Raw genomic sequence first — 20,802 nt, 5'->3', positions numbered from 1 at the left:
CCCTGAGGCCTACTGAAGTGCAGTACTCAAAAACCATTTTCATTAGTCTGTTCTAGCACTTTATTGGTTGAAAGGATTGATTTGGTGTTGCCCATTCAATCCCCATCTCACATTCGTCTACCTCCTCTTCTTGAATGTGAAACAGGTTCAGGTTGAAGTCCTCTATTAAAATCATGTCTTTATCGTTGGAGGCTGCTTTCACATCCATTATGACTTGATATCGTTTTTCAACTGCTATCCTTTTTTATTTTGGGCGGGGTTATTGACAGTTGTTTATCTTGATTAGCCAAGTATTCCCTTCTATCTTGCAGCCTTCTGAAAGTACTGTGAGCAAGTCAGGTTCTGTTAGCACAAGGTCTCTACCTTCAGGCCTGACTTGATGTAGATAGAGAGGCCCCCTCTGGGTCGTCCATACTGTATTAGTTTCACAGTCAGGTGAGTGTATTCAATATACCCTATTAACGAAACCGAGGTTTGAAACCAGGTTGCTTGAATGGCTAAAACATGAAACTGCTTCCAGTGTGATATGAGGTCTTCATACTCATTTTTATTGGCTAGACCCCCAAGATTCTATGAGCAGATCTTAATACCCCATTTCCTAAAAGTGGCTTTATGTATATGTACCTGTTCTGCATGATGGGGAATGGAAATACTGACAACAGTAGTCTTAGTTTGTTGCAGGCCTTGTGGTGAAATAAACTCTATGAAGGCTATGTCTCATGATCTTAAGCCTGCTAGCCCTGGGATGTCTTCCAGCAGCCTGAGAATATTGGTGGAGTTCAATACATTGTGCTTGCCCCTTGTTTTGTATTCTGGATATCATAGTATTTTGTTTTGCTGAAATATCTGGGCCGAGTCACTGTTTGATTTCTCTTCTCTCTGAGACCGAGGGCCCTTGGTAGCTTGTAATACAGGGTTTGCAACATGTCTTGTTACTTTTACATTACAAGCAGCCTTCTTAGATTTATGGGTGAGGTCCCTATCTTTGGCTCCTACAGACTCATGGGTTACTTCTTGATCTTCCTTTGATGGTGGCCAGTAAGTGGTATAGGCTGCTCGAAGTTAGCCTATTCTGTTTGAGTTTCCATGATGGCAATGTAGTTACTACCACTAAAGGAGTCCCACTCGGTCCTATGAAATTTTGGATTGGAATTCCACCCCCTGCTGGCCATGCGGCTAACATTTATGATCTATATTTTCTACTTTTGAACATTTGAAGTTTTTATAAAATTCTGACTTCCTGATCTTGGGTATTGCGTCCTTATAACTTTATTCTTTGAAAATTGCTTATAACTTTCCCATATTGTTTACCATAATTGGTGCAGAATGTCTATTCCTGCCCTTATGCATTTTCTTCCCTTCCCACTTGCTCATTTGTGGGGTGGATCTTTAGGAGTGGATGGGCTTGAGTCATTTTTGTGTGATCCTGCTTTAATTTCCTTTGTTGACTTGTTGGCCTACAAATACCTTATTGGTGGTTTTTTGCCCCATAACATGTGCAGGTGGCCCCCTCTGCCTCCTTTTTCCATAGAGCTTCATCTTGCAGTAATAGTGCCACTCTTGGTTAACAGCCCTGCACATTTATTGGGTGTCTGCCTAGATTGTTCAATGATAGTTAGAATTTCTTCCAAGCTCTCTACCCCATGAATTCCCTCTGTGACACTTATTTTATTATTGCTCTTTCCTCCTAGGCTTGCTTGATTCTTGCTCACAATTGAATTGCGTTAAGTCCTGGTCTTTGCTTAGTTCAATCTTCCTTTTCTCGGGCTTAGTCCTGCCCAGTTTTACTTCGTCATGGAAGCCATTTATGATGATGGGGAGGGTGGTTAGCTTTTTTGCACAATACTGTTCACAGTTTTGGCTCTACCAATGAGTGAATTAAGTTGCCTTAACATGTTGTCTATCTCTGCCACACCAAGAGTATTGTGTTAAACAGGTTGATTTGAATTTACATTTTATCTGAGTGATAGTTGATTGCTGCAACTTTAGCCTGCATTATGTTTAGAAGGACTTGCCAAGTAGAGTTGTGGGGCTACCGGATGGATTGTAGAAAGGCCTCCGCAGCTGTTTGGGAATTGTGTGGGCATGGAGGGGTACACCCTTTAATGAGAGGCCATAAATATATTTTTTTTTTCTGTGGCTAAGAGTTTGTTCAAAAATTTGACATTGGTTTACTTTCTACATTTTCTTAAAAAATCAGAAGTGGTAAGGCATTGCATTTGGTTTAGGAAAGATCAAAAAGCTATTATCATGTTCAAGAAAGATGGAGGAGTTTGCTGACATGTTTAGTAAATATTGAAACAGTTTTGAAAGATTTTTAAAACAAATCTGTAATGATGAGGTCCATTAGCCAAAGGGTAGTTAAAGATGATGGGCCCGATTCACAGAACTGACTTAAGACAAAATCCTAAACTTACTACCATTTTGGTATTCACAGAAGGCACTTACTCATTTTGGTATTCACAGAAGGCACTTACTCATTTTGGTATTCACAGAAGTTAGGAGTCCTAACTTTAGGACTCCTAAATGCCTTCTCTGCATACCGAAAGTCTTAAAATTAGGATTTTTCTCAGTTTAGTAGTAGTATAGTTAGGACTCCTAACTTTAGGACTCCTAAATGCCTTCTGTGAATACCGAAAGTCTTAAAATTAGGATTTTTCTCAACTTAGTAGTCCTAAATTTAGGACTCCTAACTTTAGGACTCCTAAATGCCTTCTGTGAATACCGAAAGTCTTAAAATTAGGATTTTTCTCAATTTAGTAGTCCTAAATTTAGGACTCCTAAATGCCTTCTGTGAATACCGAAAGCCTTAAAATTAGGATTTTTCTCAGTTTAGTAGTTGTAAAGTTAGGAGTCCTAACCTTAGGACTCCTAAACTGAGAAAAATCCTAATTTTAAGGCTTTCGGTATTCACAGAAGGCATTTAGGAGTCCTAAAGTTAGGAGTCCTAAATTTAGGACTACTAAATTGAGAAAAATCCTAATTTTAAGACTTTCGGTATTCACAGAAGGCATTTAGGAGTCCTAAAGTTAGGACTCCTAACTTCTGTGAATACCGAAATGAGTAAGTGCCTTCTGTGAATACCAAAATGAGTAAGTGCCTTCTGTGAACACCAAAATGGTAGTAAGTTTAGGATTTTGTCTTAAGTTAGTTCTGTGAATCGGGCCCGATTTATTTAGTCTTAGTTGCAAGTTGGAAAGTGCATGTAGAGCAGCCCCACCAGAAGCAGCCTGCCTGCTTTCTCAGCCCATACTCCAACAGCCAGACCTCACCTCACAGGCACCCAAACATTCCATTCATCATCACCACACCAACATTCAACGCACGTACATTCACACTGGCGGAGCAGCTAGGGAGAAAGCGACAAGAAGGAAGGATAAATACATATACAGGATACTACAAAATCCCAATCACAGTTTTTAAGCAATGATGACCTTTGTACCGTTAATGCTTAGTTTAAAAAAAAATCCTCAGTTTTGATATGTATATATTTCATTTAATATGATCTAAGACTAAGAACTAGAGGAAACTCGTGCTGGTTCATTTTTTAGCCAAAAGACTCAATCAACAACTATCACTAAGGAACTGGGAAGAAATTAACCTTCAAAACCTACAACCCTTGTTATGAAATATTATCATCTGTTCTCAAGTAGTATTCATAGATGTTGGGCTGGCAGCATATTACCTTTGTGAAATAATACACTATGGGGCCTATTACAATGGCGGATGGACTTGAGTCCGCCCGCCATCGTAGCGGGATTGGTACAGCCTGCCTGTAATGCAGCGGTCCTGCACCCCTAAGTACGATGCGACCGCCACCGTGGTGGCCGTATCCAGTAATTTAATATTGCGGCGGGTGCTGCTGGCTGCAGCACCCGCAGCAATGTTAAATGGCCATGTTGTGCATTTCCATGCACAACGTGGCAGGCAAAGCGCGGTGCCTGCCACCTTGTGCATGGAAATGTGGGGGGTACCATAGGTACCCCCCTAGCGCACAACTACCTCCCCAACACAGAGGGGGCCAGCAACGGGCCCCCGTATCCAGCCTCTGTCAGCTTTTCCATGGCGGTTCCAACGCCATGGAAAGTCTGGCTCACGCCAGCATCGTGATTGGGCAGGCGGTGCCTTTCGAGGCACCGCCCCCATATTACCGGTCTTATCTGCTCCGCCAGGCAATCGTTACGATTGCCTGTCGCGTAAGCGTGGCGGTGGGGCTTTGTGCCTGTCACGCTTGCGGAACGATTCCCCCTGGGGGGAATGGGCATGCAGATGGCAGAGGGCTCTCCCTCCGCCATCGTAATCAGCCCCTATGTTTTGAAAGTAACTAGCCTAATCAGTTTCATGCAACTCAAAATGGCACAGAATGAATTTCCAACACACATAAATGCTATGTAAATGTAGTACTTCATAGGAGCACAGTTAATGTGTTATATTGCTTGGATGTCTACAGAGTAAAAATAAAATGACACCACCTCTGTCTAGGAAATCGGATACAACACTCAAACATTTTGACATATATAAAATAGGAAATCGGGCCCATTATTGTGACAAACTTTGGTATTTTCATATCTAATAATGATGCACTGGACACTTGCTGCTTAACTTTTAAATTCCCACTAAGAGCCAGTGTTAGACCCGGCCTCGTAGCCTAGCCACCCCTGTCCCCGCACCACATAACCTGACCCATGCACCTCACGCAGCCCCCGAGCCCACAGCCTAGCCGATCCTTACCACCAGAACACACACACACCCGACCCGGACTTCCCCGTCCGTGGCCTTCCTCCTTTCGGCCCCACCGGGCCCGCGTGCCCACTTCATGCACCAGGATGGCCGCCCGGCCCCAGCGCGACCCTGGCCTAGAGGCGCCACTCCGGCTGGGGGACATCGTGCTCCCATTGGGATGAGAGAGGGAGGAGCAGTTTCCATCGCACCTCTGAGCTCCCCTGGGAAGGTGGGTTTCGATCGGCCCGCCGGCCTCCCCGAGGGCTGGCTCCACGCCTGCTGGGTGTCTGGGACTCCTCCCGACCCGGCCCGGAAAGGATCAAAAGACAATGGCAGGAAACCCCGACAAGCGACCCCCAGGTGACAAGACCCCTGCCTGCACAGACTCTGGACATCAAAGAGGAGTCGTCCTATAACAAGGGGTGCTCTGGGACTGTCCGGCAGATTCGCCTTTGGAAACACCTGAGCCCTGCTGAGTGACTCGCGGCTCCCTGAAGATCGTAAGACCTCCGAACTTGTGCTTGAGCCCTGCTGAGTGACTCGCGGCTCCCTGAAGATCGTAAGACCTCCAAACCTGTGCTTGAGCCCTGCTGAGTGACTCGCGGCTCCCCGAAAAGATCGTAATACCTCCGACTTGTGCTTGAGCCCTGCTGAGTGACTCGCGGCTCCCACAGACTCTCTTGGTCCCGCCGGACCCCGATGACGACAAGTGTATCCCCCAGCTCAAGGATTGTGAGCTGTGCGCCGGGTACGCCCCTGCATTTGATCCATATCCCCAAAGACTGTCCCGCTACCTCCTACCCCCCTCCAAGACTCTGTGAGCCCGCGCTCCACTTGTATATATTTGCCTTGCTGATCATAAAGATCCTACAACTCCGTTCGGATAAAGATTTGTTCTTAAGAACTCCCGGTGTGGTGTCTCTTTGTCGTGTGGTGCCGAGTGTACGATCCTAGATACGAGATTCCTCCCCTGAGGAGACTCCCGCCAGTGCCCGGCTACGATACCTCGAGGGTTGGTCTCAGGATAGTCAGGGCCCCCTCCGGGCTCCTTTGAGGTCGCCTTCTAACATTGGTGGCAAGCGACGGGATTCGGGCCCATAATCTGGAGATCGTACCGTGAACGGCTGACGCACTACCGACAAAGATGGCAGAAGGAAACGCCGTGGTTCTCACAGAAAACGACCCCAGTACCGTGTTCCAGGCGGAACAACTGGAGGAGTACACACACAGAGAACTGAAGCAATTCTGCAAAGAACTCAAAATCGCTACCACTGGTCTCAACACCAAAGAAGATATGCAGAAGGCACTGAAAGCTTGGGTGGATTCTGGAGCCCCCCGCCCAGAAGGAGCGGTGGAGCCCCACGACGAAGCTGGACCCTCCCAAGGAGAACGCAGCAGCAACCAGGTGCAGAGCTTCGTACCAGACGGGGGCCTATCCCCGGAGGAACTCGCAGACAGAGAAAGAAGTCGCCATCACGAACTCGAATTAGCCAAACTCAAAATCGAGGGCGAATTGAAATTAGCCGAGAAAAAGCTAGCAGTGGAACAGATGCGGGTGCAAGGAGAACTAGAAGAGAAGAAACTCCAACGGGAACACGAAGGAAGGAGACTTCAACTGGAGCACGAACGCAGCTTGAAGGAAATGGAGCTAAAAGCAAAAAGTGAAGAAGCGCGGCCCCCGGGGAACCGAGAGGCGGCCTCCCCGGCGGAGCAGAAGGTCCACATCCCCAAGGATGTGGTCAAAGAATATTACAAAAACGATGACATTCAACAGTGGTTCAGGGCCTACGAGGTCGCCATGACCTCCCATCGGGTCCCACAGAAGAATTGGGGGGCCGGGTTGTGGGGACGATTCCTGAGCGAGGGGAGAGATACCCTGCTCGACCTACCAACCTCCATGCAGACCTCCTACGACCACATGAAAGAGGCCCACCTCACAAGGTACGGCCTCACCCTGGAGATGTACCGCCAGCGGTTCCGGGACTGCAGGAAGATCCCGGGCACCACCTGGGAGGAGTATGTAAACTTCTTCAGCCGCGCATTCGATGGGTGGATCAAGGGCAGCAAGGTAACCACCCTAGAAGAACTAACCGACCTTATGTTGTGGGAACACCTGGCTGCGAACTGCTTTGTGGAACTGCGCCAGCATCTGCTCGACAGCAAGCTCACAGATCCGAGAAAGCTGGCTGTCAAGGCGGATCGCTGGACCAACACCCGGGTCTCCCGGGGCCCTGTAGGAGAGTACCCCCGAGCCAGTCAGGGACCACCCCGCCAGAGAGGGGGGGGGAACCAGGGAGGGCAGAGAGAGTCCCAGTCCAATCCCCCGAAAACCCAACCTCCACCTTTCCCGGCACCCCCACCAGCTGTATCCGGCCCCCCCTGAGACGGGGGCACCGGGTGACCATCACTTGTTTCCGTTGTCAGAAGCCCGGGCATTACGCTAACGACCCTGAATGCCCCATGGCCCCACACATCACCCAGGCAGCACCCCCCGCTAGACAGATAGCCAATGTAGCACTAGGGGAGGAGGTTGAGGAGACCGTAGAGTGGGAACCTGCAGCCATGGCCCTAGTATCCTTAGGAGATAGAGAAATGGTCCCTGGAAGCCTCCTGCCCTCCAACACGAAGAAATATGGGCAGCTCGTAATGATCAATGGCCACCAAGTAGAAGCCCTTCGTGACACCGGGGCCAGCATCACCGGGGTCCTCAGTCATTTGGTCAACGAAGACCAGGTCCTCCCCATCGTCTTTTGCCCGGTCATTTCCGCTGACAATACGGAAAGTCTGGGTAAGGTAACCCTGGTGCCTTTTGAATGGGGAGGGTTGGTCGGTAAACTGAAAGTCGCAGTGAGAACCTCCCAGCCAGTCGACTGTCTCCTGAGGAACGACCTGGAAAGTTCCCCCTGGAAACAAGTCGAGCGCAAGGCCCACCTAGGGATGATGGGTCTCCCTGAGTGGGTGTGCGCTACCACCCGATCCATGGCAGCCCGACTGACCCCCCTTGGGGAAGTCGACGACACCCCGACCACTGAAGACAGGATGGTCCCCGCCGAGGGTCCCCACATCCCCCCACAAGGAGGGTCGGTCGCCAGTGACGAACCCCCACCTTCCGACTCCGCACAGGTCACCCAGTTAGGCGATCTGCCCGAATTGGCCCAGTGGCGCCACGAGGGGTGCCCCTCCCGAGAGGAGTTCTGCCGAGAGCAGGCTACCTGTCCTTCCCTGGTCGGGCCCCGGCAACAGGCAGAGGCCCAGGCCGCGGGCGACCAAACTGGAACGCACCGGGTGTATTGGGAGAATGACCTTTTGTACAGCGAGCAGAAGTCGGTGGAGCTAGGATCCGCCCGGGTGCTGGTGGTACCCCTACGCTTCTGAGACCTCCTCCTGGGCTTGGCCCACGACGTTCCCCTCGCAGGCCACTTGGGCCAGGACAAAACCTACAGTCGCCTCGTGACTCACTTCTACTGGCCCAGAATGAAAGCAGATGTAGAAGCCCACTGCAAGTCCTGTCCCACGTGCCAGGCCAGTGGGAAGAGCGGAGGAAAGCGCAAGGCTCCCCTCCAACCCTTCCCTGTCGTCAGTACCCCTTTTGAACGGGTCGGGATCGACATCGTGGGGCCTCTGGACCCCCCAACCTCCCAAGGGCACCGCTTTATCCTCGTCTTGGTGGATCATGCCACCCGATACCCTGAGGCCATACCCCTGCGCACCGTCACGGCCCCCGTGGTGGGCCGGGCGTTGATGGGAATCTTTTCCCGTATGGGTTTTCCCCGCGAGGTCGTGAGCGATCGCGATACGAACTTCATCTCCAGATACATGACGTCCTTGTGGCAACAATGTGGAGTGTCCTATAAATTCACCACCCCGTACCACCCCCAAGGAAACGGCCTGGTAGAGCGGTCCCTCAGCCTGGTCAAGGAAGGGTGGGAGGCGGCGCACCGAGGCCACCCCCGAGATGTGTTCCGATACGTCCTGACCCTCCAAAACCAGACTAGGAAGTTCCGAGAGATGGCCGAGGCCAACCTGGAGGCGAGCCAGGAAGAGATGAAGCGCTGGTACGACCAGAATGCCACTCTGGTCGAGTTCCAGCCGGGCCAGCAGGTATGGGTCATGGCCCCCGTGAAACCCTGCGCCCTCCAGGATAAATGGACCGGGCCCTTCAAAGTGATTGAGCGGAAGAGCCAGGTCACGTACTTGGTGGACGTCCAGTCACCACGGGACCCCCTCCGGGTCCTCCACGTGAACCGCCTCAAGCCCCACTTTGTGCGGACAGAGCTGAGCCTCCTGCTGGCCACTGATGCCGGGGCCGAGGAGGAGTCGGATCCCCTCCCTGATCTCCTGTGCACCAAAGAGAAGGACGGCTCCGTAGTGGGAGTGAACCTCTCCCCATCCCTCACTTCCCAGCAACGTGAGGATTGCCGCCAGCTCCTAGGGCAGTTTTCCGACCTCTTCTCCCTGGTCCCCCAAGTCACCGACTGGTGTGTCCATGACGTGGATACCGGAGACAGCCCGCCGGTGAAACACCGAGCCTACCGAGTCCCTGATCGGGTCCGGTCCTGCATTCAAGCTGAGGTCTCGAAGATGTTGACCTTAGGAGTGATCGAACCCTCAGACAGTCCCTGGGCCAGCCCCGTGGTCCTGATCCCGAAAGCAGCTGCCCCCGGTGTCGCCCCAGAACTCCGCTTCTGCGTGGACTACCGGGGACTCAATGAAGTCACCCGAGCCGATGCCCACCCCATTCCTCGAGCCGACGAGCTCATTGACCGACTCGGGGCTGCTCGGTTCCTCAGCACCTTCGATCTCACCTGCGGCTACTGGCAAATTGCGCTCACAGAAGGAGCCAAGGAGCGGTCCGCCTTCTCCACCCCGGATGGACACTATCACTTTCGCGTGATGCCCTTCGGGATGAAAAATGCCCCGGCCACCTTCCAGCGACTGGTAAATAGAGTCCTGGCCGGGCTGGAAAAATTCAGCGCTGCCTATCTAGACGACATCGCAGTTTTCAGTTCCGAATGGAGTGAGCACCTCCAGCACCTCCGGAGGGTGCTAACCGCCCTGCGCCAGGCAGGCCTCACCCTGAAAGCCAGCAAGTGCCAGATTGGGCAAGGTTCGGTAACCTACCTGGGGCACCAGGTCGGAAGCGGCCAGGTCGCCCCTCTACAGCCCAAGATCGACGCCATCCTAGCCTGGGAACCCCCCACTACCCAAACGGAGGTCCGAGCCTTTCTGGGCCTCACGGGCTACTACCCGAGATTCATCCGGGGGTACGGCAGCATAGTCGGTCCCCTCACGGGACTCACGTCCAAGAAACAGCCCAAGAAAGTGCAGTGGACCCCTGCCTGCCAAGAGGCGTTCGATGCCCTAAAAACGGCCATGTGCACAGCCCCCGTCCTTCAGGCTCCCGACTACTCCAAGGAGTTTGTGGTACAAACGGACGCCTCCGAGCATGGAATTGGGGCCGTCCTGTCCCAGGTGAATGACCAAGGCCTAGACCAGCCCGTAGCCTTCCTCAGCCGAAGGCTGTTGCCCAGAGAACAGAGATGGAGCACCATCGAGCGCGAGGCGTTCGCCGTAGTCTGGGCCCTCAAGAAGTTACGCCCTTATCTGTTCGGCACCCATTTCAAGGTCCAAACCGACCATCGCCCCTTGCGATGGCTCATGCAGATGCGAGGAGTAAACCCCAAGCTACTGCGGTGGTCAATCTCCCTCCAGGGGATGGATTTCACCGTGGAACATCGCCCTGGTACTGACCACGCCAACGCCGATGGCCTCTCCCGGTTCTTCCGCCTCAGCGAAGAGAACCCTCAAGAGGATGGGTAGTTCTCTCCGGCTTTCAGCTGGGGGGGACGCGTGTTAGACCCGGCCTCGTAGCCTAGCCACCCCTGTCCCCGCACCACATAACCTGACCCATGCACCTCACGCAGCCCCCGAGCCCACGGCCTAGCCAATCCTTCCCACCAGAACACACACACACCCGACCCGGACTTCCCCGTCCGTGGCCTTCCTCCTTTCGGCCACACCGGGCCCACGTGCCCTCTTCATGCATCAGGATGGCCGCCCGGCCCCAGCGCGACCCTGGCCTAGAGGCGCCACTCCGGCTGGGGGACATCGCGCTCCCATTGGGATGAGAGAGGGAGGAGCAGTTTCCATCGCACCTCTGAGCTCCCCTGGGAAGGTGTGTTTCGATTGGCACGCCGGCCTCCCCGAGGGGTGGCTCCACGCCTGCTGGGTGTCTGGGACTCCTCCCGGCCCGGAAAGGATCAAAAGACAATGGCAGGAAACCCCGACAAGCGACCCCCAGGTGACAAGACCCCTGCCTGCACAGACTCCGGACATCAAAGAGGAGTCGTCCTATAACAAGGGGTGCTCTGGGACTGTCCGGCAGATTCGCCTTTGGAAACACCTGAGCCCTGCTGAGTGACTCGCGGCTCCCTGAAGATCGTAAGACCTCCGAACTTGTGCTTGAGCCCTGCTGAGTGACTCGCGGCTCCCTGAAGATCGTAAGACCTCCGAACCTGTGCTTGAGCCCTGCTGAGTGACTCGCGGCTCCCCGAAAAGATTGTAAGACCTCCGACTTGTGCTTGAGCCCTGCTGAGTGACTCGCGGCTCCCACAGACTCTCTTGGTCCCGCCGGACCCCGACGACAACAAGTGTATCCCCCAGCTCGAGGATTGTGAGCTGTGCGCCGGGTACGCCCCTGCATTTGATCTATATCCCCAAAGACTGTCCCGCTACCTCCTACCCCCCTCCAAGACTCTGTGAGCCCGCGCTCCACTTGTATATATTTGCCTTGCTGATCATAAAGATCCTACAACTCCGATCGAATAAAGATTTGTTCTTAAGAACTCCCGGTGTGGTGTCTCTTTGTCGTGTGGTGCCGAGTGTACGATCCTAGATACAAGATTCCTCCCCTGCGGAGCCTCCCGCCAGTGCCTGGCTACGATACCTCGAGGGTTGGTCTCAGGATAGTCAGGGCCCCCTCCGGGCTCCTCTGAGGTCGCCTTCTAACAGCCAGGAAATGCTGTAACACATCTGTCACACTGTACTGTAAGTGAAGAAACCTCCATATGCTCAGACAAATTCAGAAGCTTCCTCAGCCAGCAGGTCACACCAGAATAGTGTGGTACTGTGGGAGCAGTAGCTCTGCATTCATCTATCATGGTCAAGAAATATAAGCACACCGATGGCATCAGTCGCAGCGACTGTAAAAAAGTAGCAGAAGCAGAAATTCGGTGTTACCTGTCACTTATCACACAGAAAGAATGCATAGAAAGACCCTTTTCACCAGGGTGAGTTACCAGCCCTGGTGAAGGAAGGTCGGGGAAAAATGCTGGTATCTACAGAGACAACAGAAAGAAGCTATGTAATGTCTGAGGATCCCAGTGATTATATTCTTGTATGGAAATCTTTATAGTTGAACTGCAAAGTTAGGATAGACAGTGGTAGCCCACTAACCTTTACCAAATGAATAGAAATAACTCATTAAGGAGAGCAGATACTGAAAATGTATTTCCCAATGAATGTGATGAAAATGATTTACATTTTTTAATATTTAAAGCTCCAGGGGGTGTAATAACTACACATCACTTGAAATTAATGTCTAGAGGTTGTACCCGAGGTGTTACTTGGTGACCTGGGTATTGAGAGCCCACCTGTCATACATGTTGTTAGGGGCTGCAATATAAGAGTAGGGCCCACTCACCCCAGGGGGGTTGGAAAAAAGTTCATGATAACCAGTGGAAGCTCCAATCTCTGATGGTGCCTAGGTATTGTTCAAGTAGAGGGAAAGGAAATGAACTTGAGCATAGCCAACAGCCGAACACCCTCAAACCTTGGTGCCGCAGCAGCATTTGATATAAGATCTAGAGTTCCTTAACAGATTATTTTATTTTTCTATGTATGGCTGAGAATTAAATACAGAGTACTGTTGTACAGAAGATGCTGATAATTTGTATTCTGTGGATTTCCCAACCCAGTGAAAGATAGCTATTAACTTTTGTACGTCTTTGTCATAATTTAAGTGTCCACTGTTTGATCTCATAGCAGGTACAGATAAAGTAATGAATGCATCTAAAAAAGTATAGGAAACAAGGAAACAATGTATTTTGTGTATGGGTGGAGAGGAAGCTTTTCCACAGTTTTTATTTTAGTGCTGCAACTTTTCGTTTCAAAATGACCACAAAATGTAGACAGTTGGCATGCACTTTGCCCAAATAAGGAACCTACACAGTTTGATTGTATTCTACCTCTTGAATGATCAAACTTTCTTGCTTTTAAATGTTACTCCAGGAAATACTGAATATTTAAACACCCCAGAAAATGCAAATAGAAACTACTTTTGTATACTGATGTATCTATTTACTTATTCAATATTTTGCATAGTGTACACTTAGTCCAAATGAATATATCACAGTGTTTTACAAGAGGGAGAAACCATTACACAGTATAATGAAATAGGAAGGTACAGTAGTTGAATTTCACCCATTTGCTCTGATGATGCATTATAGTTTTCAATAGAAGCAAAGGTTAGAGTCTGATATAATCATATGGTTACTGTTCCCCTTGGAAACAACAGTACAGGTTTGAGAGACTGCTAGACAAAGTTGGACCAGGGACAATCAAAAAATGGGTATAGGAGAAGGATGAAGTCTGGTTTACTGACAGAATATCGACACCTAAAATATACCCATACCACAATATCAAGTTATAAATATCGATGTAAAAAATATCAACATCCTATATTTATAATATAGAGAAAATAATATCCATGTCATAAATATAGTTGTACAAAATATTGTTTTATATATATATATCAAATAAATATTAAATATAATAAAGAATAAAATGAATAAAAAAATAGATTTAAAATACATTTTAACAAATATAACAAACTTAATTCAAAAAGTTAAAAACACATGCATAATAATTAATATACATATATATATATTTACTTTAAAACAATTATTACATTAATAATTGTAATGTATTTTATCATTTTAAAATTATATACAAATTTAACAAATAAATATACATATATATGTATATATATATATATATATATATATATATATATATATATATATATTAAACAAAACTTTTTCACGGCGCGCGCACGATGCGCTTCGCGCACCGTGCACGCGCGGTGTGCACGCGGTGCACATCGCGCACCACGCGCCCACTTTACGCAGTTCGTGCCGTGCGCGCACGGAGCGCTTTGCGCCCCGTGCGCGCGCAGTGGGCACACGGTGGGCTTTGCGCACCGCCCAGCCACTTTACAAAGTTCTTGCCGTGCGCGCACGGAGCGCTTCGCCCCCAAGGGCCAAATACATTTTGTTTTTTTTGATAAATCGCGGAGTGCGCGCACGCTGCGCGAACTTCGCCGAATTTTTTCCGTTTGGGTGGTGCGCGCAGGGTGCGCGCACTCGGCGATTTTTTGAAAAAAAAATAAATAGTTTTTTGGCCCTTGGGGGTCCTTCTGGGACCCCCTGACCACGGCTAGGGGGTCAGGAACTGTCTACCCTGCCCCCTTTTCACGTTCTCCACATTTGTTTTTCACCCCCTCAGAGTGCGAGAGACAAAATGGCGGCCGACACTTCCTGGTTTCGACCGATTCAAATGTTTACTAAGATCTAACAACCAATCAGAATTGCGCTCGCGCACGGCAAGGTGCGCACACCCAGCGCGCACGCTGCGCGCATACAGATATATATATTGATTTAAATGCTATTTTCTCTGGAAATACTGAACAGATTTACACCAAACCTGCAAAAGGCACTTCATGGACCTTATGGCTACCTCTCTGCCAAATTTCACATAATTCTGTTCAGCCGTTCGGGCTGTAGCTGCGACTAAAGTCCCTATGGAAAAATCCATGGGGAAAACATGTTTTGGGACCCCCCCTTTTTCTCGGCCCCCGCTTGACGAATCACCCCGAGACTTTCAGGGTAGGAGCGGAGTGGAGCGCCCCATTAGTTTTGAAAATTTCGCGAGGATTCGTCAATCGGCGCCAAAGTTATTCAAAATAGAATTTTGAGATTTCCTATGGAAACTCGGTCCTAACTATAACTATCTACTGGCGACTGCCAGTAGATAATATATATATGTATATGTATACTAATAACATATAATCTTTTAAAAAACATTCTATTATAAATTAAATCATTAGACTATTTAAAAATCTTGAAACTTAAATTTACCACTCCAGTCACTGAAACAGTAGGGAAAGTGTTGGATAGCAGAGGGACAAAAATTACTATTCCCACTCCAATGAGTGCAACAGTAGGGAAAGTGTTGGATAGCGGAGGGGTAAAAATTACTATTCCCACTCCAATGGGCGCAACAGTAGTGAAAGTGTTGGACAGCGGAGGGATGCAAATTTCTATTCCCACTCCAGTGAGTGCAACAGTAGGGAAAGTGTTGGATAGCAGTGGGATAAATTGTACTATACCCACTCCAGTCAGTGCATCAGTAGGGAAAATGTTGGATTGGGGAGGGGTAAATTGACTATACTCACTCCAGTCAGTTCAAAATTAAAAACAAACAAAATATCATCAACAAAATCAAAATATTTTTAAAAAAAGGAAATAAAAAATATATAAATATGTTAAAAATAAAAATAAAATGATATCCAATATTAAAAATAACATTTATAGGAGCACAGAAACAAGGTCAGCTTTGGGGCAGTACGACCAGTGTGGCTGTACTGGGCGCTGACCTTGAGGGAGGGCACTGATCTCAGGGGTGGGGGAGCACCGTGCTTAGCAATAACTCAAGATTTAAAAGCACCTGCTGCAGATTGTTTAGACAACTTATCACAAGGACAGTACATTAATTCACTTGACCAATATTTTACATTTGGAAAGCTCGTCAAACGGTGGAAAATATCCAACCTAAAACGCGTTAAAACAAACCTGTGCTGGGCGTAAAGAACATTAAATAGAAATGGTTGCATCAAGAAAGTGGTCAAAACCATTTGGTTATGTTGGATAGTTGGTTTGACCAGCTCCACAGACAGCCTCAAATCCTCCAGTAAGTTTAAACACTCTGGGCCTGATTCCGATGCAGTCAGGAAGGCCTCCTAACGGCATTTGCTCAGTCCAAATCAGATCGGGAATGTGTCTTTCCAACCGAGGGCCTGATTACGATGCGGTTAGGAAAGCATTCCCACCTAGGGCCCGATTACGATGTGGTTAGGAACATAGGCTCCCATTGAGGTCAATGGGAGTCCAACCAAATCGTATCTGGAAGCATCCGGATGCATCGTACTCGGTTGGTTGGACTCTCCCGATCTGATTTGGTTGGAAACCATTCTCAAACCCCTTTTGGTCAGGAAGCTTTCCAAACCGCAACAGAATCGGGCCCTCTATCTCTATCTTTAAATGATTACCTTTTGATGTTACTCAGAGTTTCAGGTTGATCATAATATTCTGGGTGGCTAATGTCAGACATAAAGTTTTTACTAAAGTTTGACCATGGGATTTTTAGGGCAAACTCTGAGCCACAGCAGTCCTTTACAATGGCACGGTTACATTCCATATAATCTGATGTGTACATTTTGTGCCAAAGAAGGACTGGCTGAATCTTTATAAAATCTGCAAGATAAGTAGCACCCAATTCAGAGTGGCTTACAAAGTTATAGCAACTGGAAGGAAGTGCCAGAAGATTTAAGAAAAGGCATTTCCCACCATCTGTAATGATTCAACGTTTGTATACCCCCACAGCTCAGAGCCATACATTGCGATAGTTCTACACTTAGGGGCCGATTCCGATCTCGGACGGACCGGAGTCCGTCCGCCATCGGCCAGGAACCGTAACCGACCGACCTAATGTCGTCGGTTACAGACCTGCAAGTACGATGCGACTGAACCCTGTTTGGTCGCACTCGTATACTTCACAATGGGAGCAAGCATTCTGAACAGAATGCATGCTCGCATTGGGAAATGCAGGGGTACAGTTCATCCCTGCACCCTGTGGCAGGCTCCCCAAGGTGCCTGCCACCGGGTGCAGGAATCAACAGGGGCCATTTGGTGGCCTTGCACCGATGACGGCCCTACTGGTGGCCCCCAAAGACAGTTTCTGACTGCCTTTTCGTGCCGGTGGGAAAGTGCCATCATACTCCCTCGGTCGGAAAGAGGTGGCCGGGGGAGTACCGAAGGGTTTCCGGATGGCGAATGGGCTCTCTGAGCCCGTAGTAAGCCATCTGGAAATCTGAGTCAGATTCTTTTCCGACCAAGCCCATCGGAATGGCTTGGTCGGAACGAATTCTGACGGCACGTTCCAATATGGGCGTAAGGGCTCCGACCATCGGTCAGAGACCTTCCGTCCGAAATCGGAATCGGCCCTTTAGTGTTATAGATAGTTAACAATTCTTTGGGCTGTTTACAAGTCAGTTTCCTTGCAAAATTGCAGCCTTCTAGAATTCATGGCGCTTCTCCAGTTCCCCTCACAGTCAAATAAAATGCCCAGGTACGAAAAAGAAGGTGTTAGTGGTAAAATAGATTTACTAATAAATTATTACACCACTTGGTTGTTCTACGGCCTGCTTTCATGACAAAGGTTTTGCTTATAATAATTCGTAGCCCCATGTTCTCCATAAAGTGAACAAAATTGTTGAGACACGGGAAAGCTAGTGGGCTATAAGTACCGCATTGTCCGCATAAAGAAGAACCGGTATTGGTGGACGCCCAATTTGAGCAGATCCGTACAAGTGTTGGCAAGAGTGTTACCCAAACTATTAATGTACAGATTCAACAGAAAGGGAGCAAGTACAAACCCTTAACGGACCCAATTTTCAATGCTAAAAGATCTTGTACATTCACCCTTCACGCAAAAATGAATCCTAGCGCAGTTATTTGAGTATAGATCTCAAAGAATGTTAACAGTGCTGTCTATAACCATTAAAATCAAGACGAACCAAAGCTTATCACGGACTACACAATCGAAAGCGGAGGACAAATCAACAAAAACTGTAAACAAATAACAGATTCAAGTTGATGGCTTGTTCTGTGGTCCTAATTCCCTGTTGAAATCCATATTGTAGGTCCATAAAGATGTTGTTACAATCCGCCCAACTTTGAAGTCCACCTAAAAGTATGCGACCCGCCACCTTGACTACAGAATATAGCAAGGAAATGGTGCTGTAGTGCACTCAGCAATTACAGTCATCTTTTTTTAATATTGGTACAATATGAGACTGAGACCAGGAAATTGGGAATCCAACACTCTGGCAGGATCTAAAAACAAGGGTCAAGAGGGGGCACCAGAGATATTAGCCTTAAAAAGGTCAATCGGAGCCCCATCTGGGCCTGGGGCTTTACCTCCATTACTAGAATTTAAAGCCAGGTTGACCTCTTCCATAGAGAAGTTATTTATTTATATATTTATTTAAGAGGTTTTATATAGCGCTGGCCAGCCCGGAAGGTATCTGAGTGCTTTACAGCAGATAGGGGAGAAATCACATAAAAGAGACAAAGGTAAACATAAGTGTTCAAAAGTTCCAGTGTGCTGTGCGTCTGATGTGCACATTGAGGTAGAGAGGACCAGAGGTAGTCTCAATGTGTGGACAAAGTCTTGGGCTAAGTCTTTCTCTGAGAGGTGATGCACGAGGAGGGGGTTAGGGGACGGGGATGAGGTAGGGAGTGGTGGAGCATTGCCTGGTGGCTGCAGAGTACAGGCTTGTGTGTTTCGGATTTCAGTTCGGGAAGGCACGGTTGAGGTAGAGGTCTTTTAGGAGTCTTTTGAATTTTATGAAGGAGGGAATAGTCCTGATATCAACGGGGATGGAGTTCCAGATTTTGGGTGCATTTCCTGCGGAGGAACGTGCCGCAGTTTTTTGCTTGCATGTTTTCAGAGGGATGAGTAAGAGGGTGTTGGAACTCCTGAGGTTTCTTGACTGGCCAGCTTTCTTGAGTTTGGAGGCCAGGTATTCCGGTTTCCCTGTGTGCAGGGCTTTGTGTGTGAGGCAGACAGTTTTAAAGCTGGCACGCATTTCCACTGGGAGACATTTTAGTTCTCTGAGTGCGGGAGATAAGTGGTCATATTTTTTTACTCCGGTGACCATTCTGGCAGCAGCATTGAGAGTTGTTTTGAGTGGTGCTAAGTGGGAGAGAGCTGTACCGGAGAGAACTGTGTTCCCATTGTCCAGTCCAGATAACACCAGTGATTGGGTGGCTTGTTTGAGGTCCATGGGCCGGATGAAGGGTTTAATTTTGTTGAGAAGCTTCAGATTGAGGAAGGCACTCTTCGCGGAGATCTTAATGTGTTTGGTCATGCTTAGTGTTTGGTCAAGGGTGATTCCTAGTGAACATAAAACCGATCAGGGGAGAGAGTAGACTTAGAAGGATCCACCACAGATACTGATGTAGAGCTATTGCTACCCCGTTCTGTTGTCTTTGCATACAGATTAGAGAAGTGAGCTACTCAGTCCTCTTCAGTCCCTGCAACCTATAGCTTTGGCTTGTTGTCATCACTAAAGAAGGGTGAATTTATAAGGTGCCAAAACGACATAGTGTTGTTATTGCGACTAGCCTCATACAGTTTTTCATAGGCTTCCTCTTTCAGGCATTTATTTTTTTATTTTTTAGGCTACGCCTATATGACCGTCGCCAATACTGTACTTCCAAGATGTTCCTAGGTGTACTTTTCAAAGCTCTTTTTAGGGTTCTATGAGCCTGAGTACATGCATGATCAAACCAACCCTTTCTATTTGCAGCTCTTTCTCATCTGATTGGTAGTTAAACCCACTTTGATTGCTTCACTAATCTTGCCAAAGGCCTCCATAATCACTTAGGCTTCAGCTGAATCATCTATGCAAACATCAAAGGCCCTCCTTTGTTGATTGATCAGTTGTTCTAAGAATCTGGTTGGATCGATCATCGACCAACGTACATTAAAACAATTCAAATGAGAGAGCTTTATATTCCCCACTGACAACGTATGATGACAAACCCCTTCATTTTTTTCAGATTTAGTGTTCAACACTAAACTCTGAGGATAGTGATCACTCATTGCAAGGTCATGTAGCATAAAATAGTTAGCTAGGGCCGAGTAACGATTGGGGAAAAAGCAGAAAATCAATAACACTTTTTCCCATACTACCATCAAATGTACAGGGTATCACTACTGGTCTGACTCCAAATTCATTGCTGAAACCTAGATCATATTTGAAAAGTAAGTCATTTAGTTTCTCTCCATAATCTGAGTGTGAAAAATGAGTGACATAGTCATTTGTGGGGGAAGTCATTCCACAGATTTTGTTTGATGGCATTTGGCAGGGTTGAATGTTAAAATCTCTCCCCATTCCAGGATTTTATCTCTGTTCCCCACAGCATTTATAGATTCCAGATCGACATCAAGTTGACCTAGAGTGTCCAATATATCTAATCACAAGCATTATTGTAAAAATTGACTAATATCAATTGGGAGGATGCTGAAAGATCGACATAGACAATTTGATAAAAGGTGTTAGGAAGCTTTACAGCTACAGTGGAAGAGGATAATTTATTTGAGAAGTAAATACTTAGACCAGACTTGGGTCTACCATGTCTCGATGGAATAGATGGAGAGTTGTCTGTTTTAAAGCCATTCAGATGAATTGGTTCAACCACCCACTTTTCCTGTAGGAAAATGATATTGAAACCAGTTGTAAAATCTAACTCTATACTTACTGCAAAGCCCCACTACAATCCAGCATAAGATTGTAGTAATACTTGCATCTGGAGTTGTAAGGTGCACGTGTATATCTCATTCCTCAATGGGGGCTGCTCTGCAGTTAGCTGGGCATTTAGTAAGTCCTCCTCTGTCTGTGTATTATTGACAGGGGTTAGGGTTATAGGGACAGATTTGCACGGAATAGCTCCAACGAGTGATTCAACCTTCAGTAAATCCACTCCAGTAAGACTAGAAAGACAGTCAAACCTATTAGATGTTGGAATAGAATACATAAGAGGAAATTCATGGTTTTGATTTAAAATTAATGGTTGATACATTAGTTGTGGTTGAGGAAATTGTTGTATCCTTAGTTTCGATTGTCTAGGCGGCTGTAGGGGTGGCTGGTAAAAGAAACCAAGCAGTAAAACAGAA

Source organism: Triturus cristatus, chromosome 2_2 (assembly GCF_964204655.1).
Source record: "Triturus cristatus chromosome 2_2, aTriCri1.1, whole genome shotgun sequence".
NCBI classification, from domain to species: Eukaryota; Metazoa; Chordata; class Amphibia; order Caudata; family Salamandridae; genus Triturus; species Triturus cristatus.
The sequence above is the reverse complement of the archived record's forward strand: the minus strand, read 5'-3'. Positions refer to the sequence as shown.